The 14,144-nt window shown below is 37.5% G+C and overlaps 1 protein-coding gene across 5 annotated transcripts in view; it reads left to right on the forward strand.

Moving 5' to 3' along the window:
* The window catches only part of CCDC146 (coiled-coil domain containing 146), a 157,034-nt gene that overhangs the window by 67,275 nt on the left and 75,615 nt on the right, over positions 1-14,144 (forward strand). The window lies entirely within an intron of this gene.

Raw genomic sequence — 14,144 nt, forward strand, 5'->3', positions numbered from 1 at the left:
ACCCTGTGCATGTCCATAGATGGATCCTGAGATCTCACAGGATTAATTTTGGGGTTACAAATAAATTTTAGATAATAGCAAATCATAAAGACAAGATCCATGAATAATGAGGATTGACCACATATTGTTAGAAAATCCAGGGCTTTAAATTCTTGAAATTGTCTATATATTTATTCCAAGTTAAGCTGTTTAATTTGATTTTACCTGTTTATCACTTGTGTTTTAGGGGATTTTGTTTATGTCTTTCTTTGGGATTTTAAAATACTATGTAGCCAGGCACAGTGGCTTATACCTGTAATCCCAACAATTTGGGAAGCCAAGGTAGGTGAATCACTTGAGATCAGGAGTTTGACCAGCTTAGCCAACATGGTGAAACCCCATCTGTACTAAAAATACAAACGTTAGCAAGGCAGAGTGATGTGTGCCTATAACTCCAGCTACATGGGGTTGAGGCAGGAGAATCGCTTGAGCCCAGGAGGCGGAGGTTGCAGTGAGCTGAGATCACACCAGTGCACTCTAGCCTTGGTGACAAAGCAAAACTCCATCTCACCTCCAAAATAAATAATATATAAATATGAATTTATATAATATATAATTTATATAATATATATAATATATTACATGTTTATATATTATATGTTATATAATGTCATGCCATATATAACATTGTGAAATATGTTATATAATCCATTAACTATAAATTTAATCATAAGATATAGCTTAGAAATTTGTTTTACTATTTCAGTTTATTCATAGTAGTGTTGTTTAAACAATTGAACTACTATAGAAAAGTGAAAATATCAAACTACTAATTCCCCACTAACTAAATAATTTTATGCAAAATGCATATCTTTTAAATACTGGTCATTGCATTATTTGAAATTCTTTTTTTTAAAGGTTCTTAAGTTTATCTTATGAAACAGATGTCATCATGTGAACTTTCAATAACTGTTAATTTAAAGGCCATTTCCACTGTGTTGGAACTAAAGAAAATTTATTAAATGAAGTAGATGTTGCAGTTTTAACAGCTAATATTGAAATACATTGGTATCTCCTCATCTAAGTTCATCTAAGGAAGTCTTTTAAAACATGATTTAAAATATAGCATTCTGAAGTATAACATTATCTTATTTTTTGTTGTTCTAGTTTGATCTTTTCTATGATTTGAGTCTTTTTCTGTTATTTGCAGGGAAAACTTTTCAGGGTTTGAAAAAACTACTTCATGATCTTTATCAACAGATGTAAAATTGCTTGGCCCTTATTTTGTTTATTTTAAACTAGCCATCATTATTTGACACAGCTTTTTCTGCTTGTGTATTTAAAACAAAATTATTTTGATAGTGTTTATTTACAGGCAGTGTTTTGACAATTGATACAAAGTTCAGCTGCAACAATTGCTACTGCACAAGAAAATGGCAAAATAGACCCATCAATTGTGTCAGTCCTATATAAATATAGATTTAAAAATAAATCACCATTTATTATGATCATCTCAAAAAATAGATATAATAGAATGAGAAGAGCCTTAGGGTGGTAGTCATTGAATGTATGTTCTTAGCAAAGAGACTTCCAGTAACTTTCTTGCCACTGAACTAGGCCTTAAAAAACTATACCTTAAGTTTCTTATCTGTAATATGAGATGGTCAGATTAGAGATCTGTTAGGTCCTTTTCAGGTATAACATATTATCATTCTAAATGTTATTAATTAGAAGCAATATATGGCAAAGCAAATCATCAAGATGTACCCATAAAGTTATACTGTACTTTAAATCATCAATTCCAGTAGAAAATGTACAAATCTACTTCTTTTTGGCTATTCATCCATTCAACACTTACTTCGCATTTATTGGACTGGGCTGTATACTAGCCCTGGGAATAACTAGGGTGAAAAATGGACATATCCTTGACTTTGTGGTGCCTTAAGTTGCAGATCAATGCATTTCAAGCCAGACGCAGCCTTGGGCACAGGTAACATGTTTGGCCTTATAGGGGATTCAATAAGGACACCCTCAGTTCCCTTTTGCTTTGTCACATCATTAGGTTCTCCTTTTGCTAACTCCAAAATGGCCACTTTTGGAGTCATTAATTCCAAATTAGACCACAAAGTTGGCATAGTATCTACAATCATGAGTCTATTGATGACAGTAATGTGTTTTGAGAAATGCAACGTTAGACAATTTCTTTGTTGTGCTAATATCATAGAGGGCACTTAAACCTAGATGGCATAGCCTACTATCCCTAAAGCTCCTAGGCTACAAATCTGTACAGCATGTTACTGTACTGAATACTGTATACTATTGTAACACAATAACACAATGGTATTTGTGTATCTAAACTTATCTAAACAGAAAAGGTACAGTAAAAATATGATATTATAATCTTGTGGCACCACCATCCTATACGCAGTTCGTTGTTGACCAAAATATCTTTATGCAGTGCATGACTAACTACTGCTATGTTAGATATATGCTGCCTGGGCAGAGAAGAGGGCTTCCTGTTTCTTTCCTTCATTCTGCTTCTCTTTGTCTTTTAACCTACTTCCCTAACTACTACCACTCCAAAATCTCCCATTTACAAAGCAGAAAAATAAATGGTCTTACTCTGTCACCCAGGCTGGAGTGCATTGACATGATCTCAGCTCCCTATGGCCTTAACCTCCTGGGCTCAAACAATCCTCCCACCTCAGTTTCCAAGTAGCTGGCACTGCTGGCTTTCCCACCATGCCCAGCTAATTTTTTAAGAAATGGGGTCTCACTATGTTGCCCAGGCTAATCAAGAACCCTTGGGCTGGATGAATCCTCCTGCCTTACCTCCCAAAGTGCTGTGAATACAGGACATGAAATCTGAGCAGGGACACAAAGCCAAACCACATCATTTCACCTCTAGCCCCTCCAAAATCTCATGTCTTTCTCACATTTCAAAACATAAATATGCTTTCCCAACAGTTCCCCAAAGCCCTTAACTCATTTCAGCATTAACTGAAAAGTCCAAATTCAAAGACCCATCTGAGACAAGGTAAGTTCCTGCCACCTTTGAGCCTGTGAAATAAAAAGCAAGCTAGTTACTTCCAAGATACATGAGAATACAGGCATTGGGTAAATACACCCCTTCCAAGAAGGAGAAATCAGCCAAAATAAAGTAGGTACGGGTCCCATGGAAATCCAAAACCCAGCAGGGCAGTCATTACATCTTAAAACTCCAAAAGAATCTCCTTTGATTTCATGTCTCACACCCAAGCTACACTGACATAGGGGTGGGCTCCAAGGCCTTGGGCAGCTCTGCCCCTGTCACTCTGCAGAGTACAGCCCCTGTGGCTGCTTTCATGGGCTGGCATTGAGTGCCTGCAGCTTTTCCAGGTCCATGGTGCAAGCTGTTGATAGACCTACTATTCTGGGGCCTGGAGGACAATGGCTGTCTTCTTGCAGCTCCACTAGGCAATGCCCCAGTGGGGACTCTGTGAAGGTTCCAACCCCACATTTTCCCTATAAACTGCCCTATAGAGGTTCTCCATGAGGGCTCCACCCTTGCATCAGACTTCTACCTGGACATCCAGGCATTTCCATACATCCCTTGAAAGCTAGGCAGAGGTTTCAAAACCTCAACTCTTGCCCTCTGCACACTGGCAGGCCCAACACCACATGGAAGCCATCAAGGCTTGGGGCTTGTATCCTCCGAAGCAATGGCTCATGTTGTACCTTGGCCCTTTTAGCCATGACGGGAGCTAGAGCAGCTGGGACACAGGGTACCATGTCTCAAGGCTGCACAGAGCAGTGGACCTCTGGGCCTGGTCCACGAAACCATTTTCCCTCCTAGGCCTCCAGGCCTGTGATGAGAGGGGCTGCTGTGACAGTCTCTAAAATGCCCTGGAGGCATTTTCTTCATTGTCCTGACAATTAACATTTGGCTCCTCTTGTGCAGTTTCCCACGGCCAGCTTGAATATCTCCCCACAAACTGGAGTTTTCTTTTCTACCACATGGTCAGGCCGCAAATTTTCTAAACCTTTATGCTCTGCTTCCCTTTGAAATATACATTCCAGTTTCAGATAATCTGTTGGCGTGTGCATATGAGTGTATGCTGTTAGAAGCAGCCAGGGCACATCTTAAATGTTTTTCTGCTTTGAAGTTTCTTCCACCAGATACCCTAAATCATCTCTCTCAAGTTCAAAGTTCCACAAATCCCTAGAGCAAGGGCACAATGCCACCAGTCTCTTTGCTAAAGCATAGCAAGAGCGACCTTTACTCCATTTCCCAATAAGTTCTTCATTTCCATCTGAGAAATCCTCAGCCTGGACTTCACTGTCTATATCATTATCAGCATTTTGGTCACAACCATTCAACAAGGCTCTAGGAAGTTGCAAACTTTTCCTCATCTTCCTGTCTTCTTCTAAACCGTCTAAACTGTTCCAACCTCTGCCCATTACCCACTTCCAAAGCTGATTCCACATATTTAGGTATCCTTATAGAAACGCCTCACTTCTCGAGTACCAATTTTCTGTATTAGCACATTCTCACATTGCTATGAAGAATTACCTGAGACCGGGTAACTTATAAATAAAAGAGGTTTAATTGGCTCACAGTTCCACAGGCTGCACAGGAAGCATGGTTAGGGAGGCCTCAGGAAATTTACTATTATGACAGAAACCAAAGAGGAAGCCAGCATGTCCTATATGGCTGGGTAGGAGGGAGAGAATGTGAAGGGGGAAGTGCTACACACTTTCAAACAACCAGATCTCATGAGAACTCACTATCATGAGAACAGCAAGGGGGAAATCTTCCCCCAGAATCCAATCACCTCCCACCAGATCCCTCTACCAACAGTGCAGATTACAATTCAGCATGAGATTTGGTCGGGGACACAAAGCCAAACTATATCAATCTTCTAATAGTTTTTAATTTTTTTAAATTGTGAGATATATTAGATATACATTAAAGTATGTATAAAAGTATAATTCAGGTCAAATACCCAAGTAACCACCACCCTGGTCAAAAAATTAAACATTAGCTCTCAGTAAGTCCTCTTATGCCCCCTTACCCACTTTAACATAGCTACTATCCTAACTTGTATTTTCATTTTTTTTCTTGTAGTTCTTCATAGTTTTACCACCTAAGCATGAATCTCTAAACACCTTTTGCTGTGCCTATTTTTTAAACTTGATATAAACAGAATCATATAAAATGTACTTTTTATGTCTGGATACTTATATTTGTGAGAGCCATCAACATTATTGCATATATTTTTCTGTTGTATGTTTAGACCTCTATCCATTTTATCTTCAATTGACATTAGGAGTGTTTCCAGTTTTCAACTATTAAATATAATGCTACTTGAGCATTCTTGTACATGTCTCTCCATATACTTGTACATGCACCTTGAAGGGTTATTCACCAAGGAATGGAATTGCTTTGTTACAGGGTTTATACTGCTTCTAATTTATTTTTTTATTTTTATTTTTATTTTTTGAGACAGAGTTTCACTCTGCCACCCAGGCAGGGGTGCAGTGGTGTGATCTCAGCTCACTGCAATCTCCACCTCCACAATCTTCAGGCTATTCTCCTGCTTCAGCCTCCAGAGTAACTGGGATTACAGGTGTGCACCACCATGCCCAGCTAATTTCTTGTATTTTTAGAAGAGCTGCAGTTTAACCATGTTGGCCGGGCTGATCTTGACCTCCTGACCTCAAGTGATCCACCTGCCTTGGCCTCCCACAGTGTTGGGATTACAGACATGAGCCACCATGCCCAGCTGCTGCTTCTACTTTAAAAGAGGAGCTTTTTCAGTGTATTTACAATATGCCTTCCCATTGCTCTATATCCTTGACACTTAGTACTCTCAGTTGTATATCATTTCATACCTTTTATTTTTCATGTCAAAGTATACCTACATAATAACTTTAATGGGTATATAGTGAAAAAGTCGCATTATGATTTATTTAACCAGTCCCTTATTAGTAGACATTTATATTACTTTCAAATTTTCACTGTCCATTACCCAGTTTCACTGCTATAGTACCTCTCATTTTTATATTCATACAAATACATGTATATATACACATATGTACATATATACATGTTCATATACAGACACATATATATCCCTGGAAAGTGTAGACTATTTCCTTGAGGTAAAGTCTCAGAAGTGAAGTTGCCAAACTCAAAGCGTATATACCTTTATGATGCTTGAAACTGTCACATAGCCTATTACCAAAAAAAGCTATGAGTATTTAAATCCTCACCAAAAGTATATGTATTTATTTTCCCACACTTTCATTAAAACTGGGTGTTATATCAAAGGGATCCATGCACTCCCATGTTTGACAGCACTGTTCACAATAGCAAAGACATGGAATCAGCCTAAGTGCCCATCAACCCTTACATGAATGGATAAAGAAAATGTGGTATATACATACAACTGAATACTATTTAGCTATAAAACAATGAAATCATGTCATTTGCAGCAACGTGAATGGAACTGAAGGTCATTATGTTAAGTAAAATAAGCCACACACAGAAAGACAAATACCACATGTTCCTACTCATATGTGGAAGCTAAAAAGTAGGTCACATGGAGGTAGAGAGTGGAATGAATGGTAAATACTAGAGCCTGGGACTGGTGTTGGTATCTACCATTTCCGTGGGGACTGCAGGGATGAAAAGAGGTCAGTTAATGTACAATTGAATAGTTAGATAGAAGGAGTAAGTTCTAATGTTTGATAACAATGTAGGGTGACTATAGTTAATGACAATGTATTATACTTTCAAAAATAGCTAGAAGAGACCTGAAATGCACCCAATACATAGAAATGATAAACACTTAGGTGATGGATACCATAAATACCCTGACTTGATCATTACACATTCTATGCATGTAACAAGATTTCACATGTACTCTGTAATTATGTACAAATATATCAAAATTTTGATTTTTTAAAAACTGGGTATGGTCATTTTTATAAAACTTGTCCAGCTGGGTACAGTGGCTCATGCTTATAATCCCAACACTTTGGGGGGCAAGGGCAGGGGGATCGCTTGAGCCCAGGAATTTGAGACCAGCCTGGGAAATACGGAGAAATCCCTTCTCTACAAAAAATACAAAAATTAGCCAGTCATAGTAGCATGCATCTGCTGCCCCAGCTACTCAGGAGGCTGAGGTGGGAGGATCACTTGAGCCCAAGAGATTGAGGCTGTAGTGAGCTCTGATTGCACCACTGTACTCCAGCCTGTGCAATAGAGACTCTGTCTCAAAAAAAATGGACACCATATACTCGTCCAGTATTATATGCCAAAAATAATAAGCAATTTCTTTACATTTTAATTTTCTGGACTATTAGTGAAGTTAGACAATTTTTCATTTAATTAATCCTTTGTAAAAGCATTTGCATGTCTTTTTAGGTTTGACATTTGATTTTTTTTTTTTTTTTTTTTTTTTTTAAGCAGAGTCTCACTCTGTAGCCCAGGCTGGAGTGCAGTGACATGATCTCAGCTCATTGCAACCTCCGCCTCCTGGGTTCAAGTGATTCTCCTGCCTCAGCCTCCCGAGTGAGTAGCTGGGACTACAGGCATGTGCCACCATGCCAGGATAATTTTTTATATTTTTAGTAGAGACTAGGTGTCACCGTGTTAGCCAGGATGGTCTCAATCTCCTGACCTCGTGATCCACCCACCTGGGCCTCCCAAAGTGCTGGGATTACAGCCGTGAGCCACTGCATCCAGCCAACATTTGTTTGATGCTCCTACTGATTTACAGAAATCTTTAGATATTGCATTTCATATTTATTAATCTTTTTCTTATGTTTCCATTCCAATGTTACAGTCAGATAAAAAACAACCTATATTTTTCTCTGTTCTTTTTGTGGTCATAGTTTTTGTTTACATTTTAATACTCTAGAATTTTTAAGTGTAAGGTAGAAACCCAGCCACTTTTGGGCAAATGATAGATGAATTCCATCTTTTCCTGCACTATCTCAAAATGGCACATTTGATCATATATTGAGTAATATGTAAATTAGGTCTGTTTCTGAGCTTCCTACTTGATTACATTGATATGCTGTTTATTCTGTTGCTACTATCATCCTGCTTACATATCATAGAGTTATAATGCATCTTAAACCTAAAAGAGAAAATTTATACTTACTGTTTTTTTAAGATATTAATGATTATTCTAACTGCATTTTATAACCACTTTTATGTTCCAAAAATTCTACTGATTAAGAATAATTGGCCTATTTAGAAGTATTTTGTGTTATTCTTGGACGTTTGTTCAAATCTTTTGTTTCCCATATACTTTTATAATTTTCTTTATATGGATGTTTAATGTTTCTTGGTATGTTTACTTCCAGATTTTTTTTATCTTACCCATTACTATTATGAATAAGATTTTTTCTTCAATATGTTTTTAAACTTGTTATTCTTATTAAACAGGAAAGCTGTAATTTGTATATTTATTTTTTAAATGGTCACCTTACTGTACTATAATACTATTTTGTATTTTTCATGTAGGCATTTATATCTGCTACAGATGATGGTCATTTGTTCTTTTCCATATGTACGCATCATTTTCTGTCTAAGTGCCTTGGTAAACATTTTCTGAATTTTATGCAATGATCATGCTCATATCCGGCACCCTTTCCTTGTTTCTTATTTTAATGGAAACGCTCCTAGAGTTTCACAGTTAACCATGACACTGGCTATTTGTTTAAAGTTAGTGTTTAAAAGAGTAAATAGGCCAGACATGGTGGCTCACGTCTGTAATCCCAGCCCTTTAGGAGGCTGGGGTGGGCAGATCACTTCAGGTCAGGAGTTCAAGACCAGCCTGGCCAACATGGTGAAACCCCATGTTGGCTAAATATACAAAAATTAGCCAGGCATGGAGGAGTACACCTGTAATCCCAGCTACTCAGGAGGCTGAAGCAGATTCGCTTGAATCTGGGGGGTGGAGGTTGTAGTGAGCCAAGATCATGCCACTGCACTCCAGCCTGGGTGACATAGCGAAACTCTGTCTCAAATAAATAAATAAACAATTTTAAAAAAGAGTAAATTCTGCATGGATATTGGCTAAGCCTGTAAGTATCATTAGCAAAGTCTAGCCTACATGGCAAGAGATAAGGTAATATAATAGAAAATTTTGTTTAAGAGGCTGGACCATTTGTCCCATAAAATTTTTCATAATCTGGATTTTACTTCATGATAAGTCTGTATTTCCATTATATTCATAGAGCCTTAGTGCATAAAGGTTTGATCCAGGTCACATTTAAATTTTTATTTTATTTTATTGCCAAGGCTACTTTCTAGGTGGTGCCATGAACTTTGTTTTTGTTGTTGTTCAAGCTTTTATTAAATTTTTTAATTGTCACATGTACATATGTATGGTTTACATAGTGATGGCTTTTTGTTTGGTGGTGGTGGTGCTGGGAGCTGTTAGAGGCAAGGCCTCACTCTGTCATCCAGGCTGGGGTACAGTGGAGCAATCACAGTTTACTGCAGCCTTGACTTGCTGGTATCAAGCATCCTCCCACCTTAGCCTCCCAAGTAGCCAAGTCCACAGCTGTGCACCACTATGCTTGGCTAATTTTTTTTTTAACTTTTAACTTTTAGTAGAATCAAGGTCTCACCACATTGCTCAGGCTGGTCTTGAACTCCTAGTTTCAATCAATTCTCCTACCTCAATCTCCCAAAATACTGGGATTACAGACATGAGCCACCTTGCCCTACCCATAGTGATGTTTTGATACATATAATGTATAGTAATCAGATCATGTTAATTTGCATACCTGTCACCTCAAACATTTTTCCCTCCCCCCCCACTTTCCTTCCTTCCTTCCTTCCTCTTTTTTTCTTTCTTTCTCTTTCTTTCTCTCTTTCTTTTTCTCTTTCTTTCTTTCTCTCTTCCCCCCTCCCTTCCTCCCTCCCTCCCCCCTGCTCTCTCACTCTCTCGCTCTTTTTCTCTCTTTCTTTCTTTGAGTTGCAGTCTTGGTCTGTCACCCAGGCTGGAGTGCAATGGTATGATCTTGGCTCGTGGAACTTCTGCCTCCCGGGCTCAAGCAATTCTCCTGCCTCAACCTCCCAAGTAGCTGGGATTACAGGCACACACCACCACGCCTAGCTCATCTTTGTATTTTTAGTAGAGATGAGGTTTCACCATATTGACCAGGCTGATCTCAAGCTCCTGACCTTGTGATCCGCCCACCTTGGCCTCCCAAAATGTTGGCATTACAGGTGTGAGCCACTACACCTGACCAATTTCTTTCTTTTTAATTATTACTTTGAAGTCAGAGGCTACATGTGCAGGTTTGTTACACAGGTATATTGCATAATGCTGGGTTTGGCGTTCTATTGAACCCATCACCTAAATTGTGAAAATAGTACCCCATACGCAGTTTTTAAATCTTCGCTGCCATTCCTCCCATTCTGAGGTCCCCACTGTCCATTGTTTCCATCTTTATGTCCATGTGTACACATTGTTTAGCTCCCACTTATAAGTGATAAAATGCAGTTTTTGATTTTGTTTCATATACCTAGAATAATGGCCTCCAGCTTCATTCATGTTGCTGCAAAGGACATGATTTCATTCTTTTTTATGACTGCATAGTATTCCATGATGTATATGTACCACATTTTCTTTATCCAGTCCTAACTGATAGACACTTAGGTTAATTCCATGACTGCTATTGTGAATAGTGCTGCAGTAAATATAAGAGTGCAGGTGTCTTTTTGATAGAATGATTTCTTTTTCTTGGAGAATCCCAGTACTGGGAGTACTGGGTCAAAGGGTGGTTCTATTTTTAGTTCTTTGAAAAATTTCCATGCTGTTTTCTACAGGGGCTGAACTAACTTACATTCCAACCAACAGTGTAAAAGGATTCCTTTTTCTCCACAGCCTTGCCAACATGTTATATTTTGACTTTTTAGTAATAGTCATTCAGACTGGTGTGAGATGGTATCCCATTGCAGTTTTCACTTGTATTTCTCTGATGATGACAAGCTTTTTTTCATATGATTAGTTACTCATATGCCTTCTTTTGGGAAGTGTTTGTTCATGTTCTTTGCCCACTTTTTAATGAGGTTATTTGGTTTTTGCTTGTTCACGTTCCTTATTGATTCTGGATATTTGTCCTTTGTCAGCCTGATCATTTGCAAATATTTTCTCCGATTCTGTAGATTGTTTATTTTGTTAATTGTTTCTTTGCTGCACTGAAGTCTGTTAGTTTAATTAAATTTCATTTGTCAATTTTTGTTTTTGTTACATTTGCCTTTGAGGTCTTAGTCACAAATTCTTTTTCTAGTCTAATGTTCAACAGTTTTATTTTAGGATGCGTATAGCTTAAGGTCATAGATTCAAGTCTTTAATCCATCTTGAGTTAATTTTTACATATGGTGAGAGCCAGGGGTACAGTTTCATTCTTCTGCATATGGCTAGCCAGTTTTTCCAGCACCATTTTTTTAGTAGGGTGTCCTTTCCCAGTTGTTTATTTTTGTCAGCTTTGTTGGAGGTAGATTGGTTGTAGCCTATGGCTTTATTTCTGAATTATCTGTTCTGTTCCATTGATCTGTATGTCTATTTTTGCATCCAGTACCATGCTATTTTGGTTATTAAAGCCTTGTAGTATAGTTTGAATTCAGAAAATGTGATGCCCCTTGGTTATATGAACTTTCATCAGGAGGCACATGATACTGGTTGTCTGCCTTTTAGTGATGTTACCTGCCATTGATAATCCTTGCCTGGGTCTACTAATTCCATTGGGATTTTAAATTACAATATTATAATACTATTATTTTCTCTTCATTTATTAATAAGAATACTTCTAAAAAGAGAAACTTGAACTCAGTTGTCTGGTTATCCTGTTGTAGAAGCATGATAAATACTTGATTTTCAAGTGTTCAAAATGCTTAATTGATTCCCCAGCATCCTTCAAAGGTGAAAGGTGTTGTGGGTTTTTTTTAAGTATTACTGTGAACACATTTACTTATACATAGTTATTACAATCCTTTGTAGTTATTAGCTCAATGACAGTCCTCCTGGCCCATTTTTGGGTAGTGGGAGCCTTTTGACATGACTCTGAATCTCTTTGACATGACTCTAGTAGTCTTGGGTAGACTTTTTGCTTTCTGATGTGACAGAAGCATTTGAGGCTCATTTGTTTTTACACTTGAAACTTGGAATCAGTCATTTCTCCAAAGAAGTCCCCCATTTTTCTTCAAGTGAGAAGTGGTATTTAGAGACTAGAATCTGGGAATAAGAGGTACTCATTGCTGCTAGGTTGATCTTTGTTTCTATGCCATTTTAATGGACAGAACTAGGAAAGATAGATTATGTATATATAAAATACATCATGATATTGATAATTCAAAATCAGTAATTACAACAAGGAATTTACTTAACCTCTTCAATCTTATAGATGTCTCTTTTCTCTACATCAAAATCCTGTTTTTCAATGACATTATATAATTATTCATTTACTTTATCCCACAGTGTACACATAACTGTTTCAGAATAATGCTACTACCAGCAATGTGATTATAGAAAAATAGCTGCAGGTTTTTTTGTCCTTAGGGTAAAATCTACTTAGGATTCCTAGTCAAGTTGGAATGGTTCCTTTCCATGAAGTTACACTCCAACTCAATACATAGTTACATTCAATTGGTTTATTTTTTCAAATTTTAATAATTGCTTCTTAACAAAGTACTACATTCTTCTAGATCGTATCTACAAAACAAAGTATATGGATATTGATCGACTTACCACCTATGCAACTTATGACCATGAGACTTTACGACCACAATTGCTAGCCACGACTGCTCGCGTCTGGCAGCGCAAACGTTGCCCAGCTGGGCGTACGACAGTGCAGACCAGCTTCTGGCAGCACTACCATGTATAAGTATATATAAATTATAAAGCAAGGTCCCAACCTCAAATGCCCACAAGGCCCATAAATATATCATGAGTGAGTCAAATAGTTGTCTTGGTATGTGTGCACACATTGAATAAATGGGGCAGGCAGCCTGTGCCCCTTTTTAAAAGGGCACTCATGTAGTAACTCTGAAAGTCAGTCTCTGCTGAATGCTAATTGATTGTTGCATTTGCAACAACGAATCCAGTGGAATATGAATCCAGTGTCATCAAGTTTAATAATTTTTAAAGTGGAAAACTCAGATTTTTAAGGTAAAATCTACCAATTTTTTTTTTTTTTTTGGCAGTGTCTCACCCTGTCACCAGGTTAGAGTGTGGCACAGTCACACCTCACTGCAGCCTCCATGTCCCAGGCTCAAGCAATCCTCCCATGTCAGCGTCCTAAATAACTGGGACTATAGGTGTGCGTTACCACACCCAGCTAATTTTTTATTTTTTGTAAAGATGGGCTCCCACTATGTTGCCTAGTCTGGTCCCTAACTCCTGAGCTCAAGTGACCCTGCCTCCTCAGCCTCCCAAAGAGCTGGGATTATAGGCATGAGCCACCATGCCTGGCCCCAATTTTTAAATGTTGCCAATGAATTCTCCAATTTTTTTTTAATCTTGTGCACACTAAAAACACCTGCAGAGTGTATTTATACTGTTGGTTACTCGTTTACAATCTCCGGCATGAAATATACTACTATGACATGAGAAAGGTATATCTTACATATTTTAAGAGATTTAAATACTATCTTACCTTTTTCTGATATAGAAATCTGTAGAAATTGTTTATATATCTTTAAACTGTCATAAACTATCAGTAATAACTGGAAATGTGGCATTTCCATGAAATGAGGCAATTTATGTTTGCCAGAAAACACATTAAAATATTTTGTAATCGTCTATTTTGTGAACTAGAAACAGCTGTGTTTGGTGAAGTGTTTGTTAGAATCTACTTTTTAAACTTAAAAAGTTATTTCTACTTTGCTTAGGTACCAAAGTTTAGTATCAAATGAAAAAGTTAAAATTATACTTTGTGATATATGGTTTTCTCTGCTTTTTCAAAAGCCAAGAGAAGCTAAAGAACTGTGTCTCTAAATACAAAAAATAGATTTCTTGGTAAACTGTTAATTTCTGAATATTCTACCCTTTTCCAAGGAAATTCCAGGATAATCTGTTATGAAATTATGATGGGTGATAGCTATTTTCTGTTACAAGTGAATTACAGCATTTAAAGAAATTTATAAGATAGCGAAC

The sequence above is a fragment of the Sapajus apella genome, unplaced genomic scaffold (genome assembly GCF_009761245.1).
Source record: "Sapajus apella isolate SASKATOON/1434 unplaced genomic scaffold, GSC_monkey_1.0 scaffold7, whole genome shotgun sequence".
Taxonomy (NCBI): Eukaryota; Metazoa; Chordata; class Mammalia; order Primates; family Cebidae; genus Sapajus; species Sapajus apella.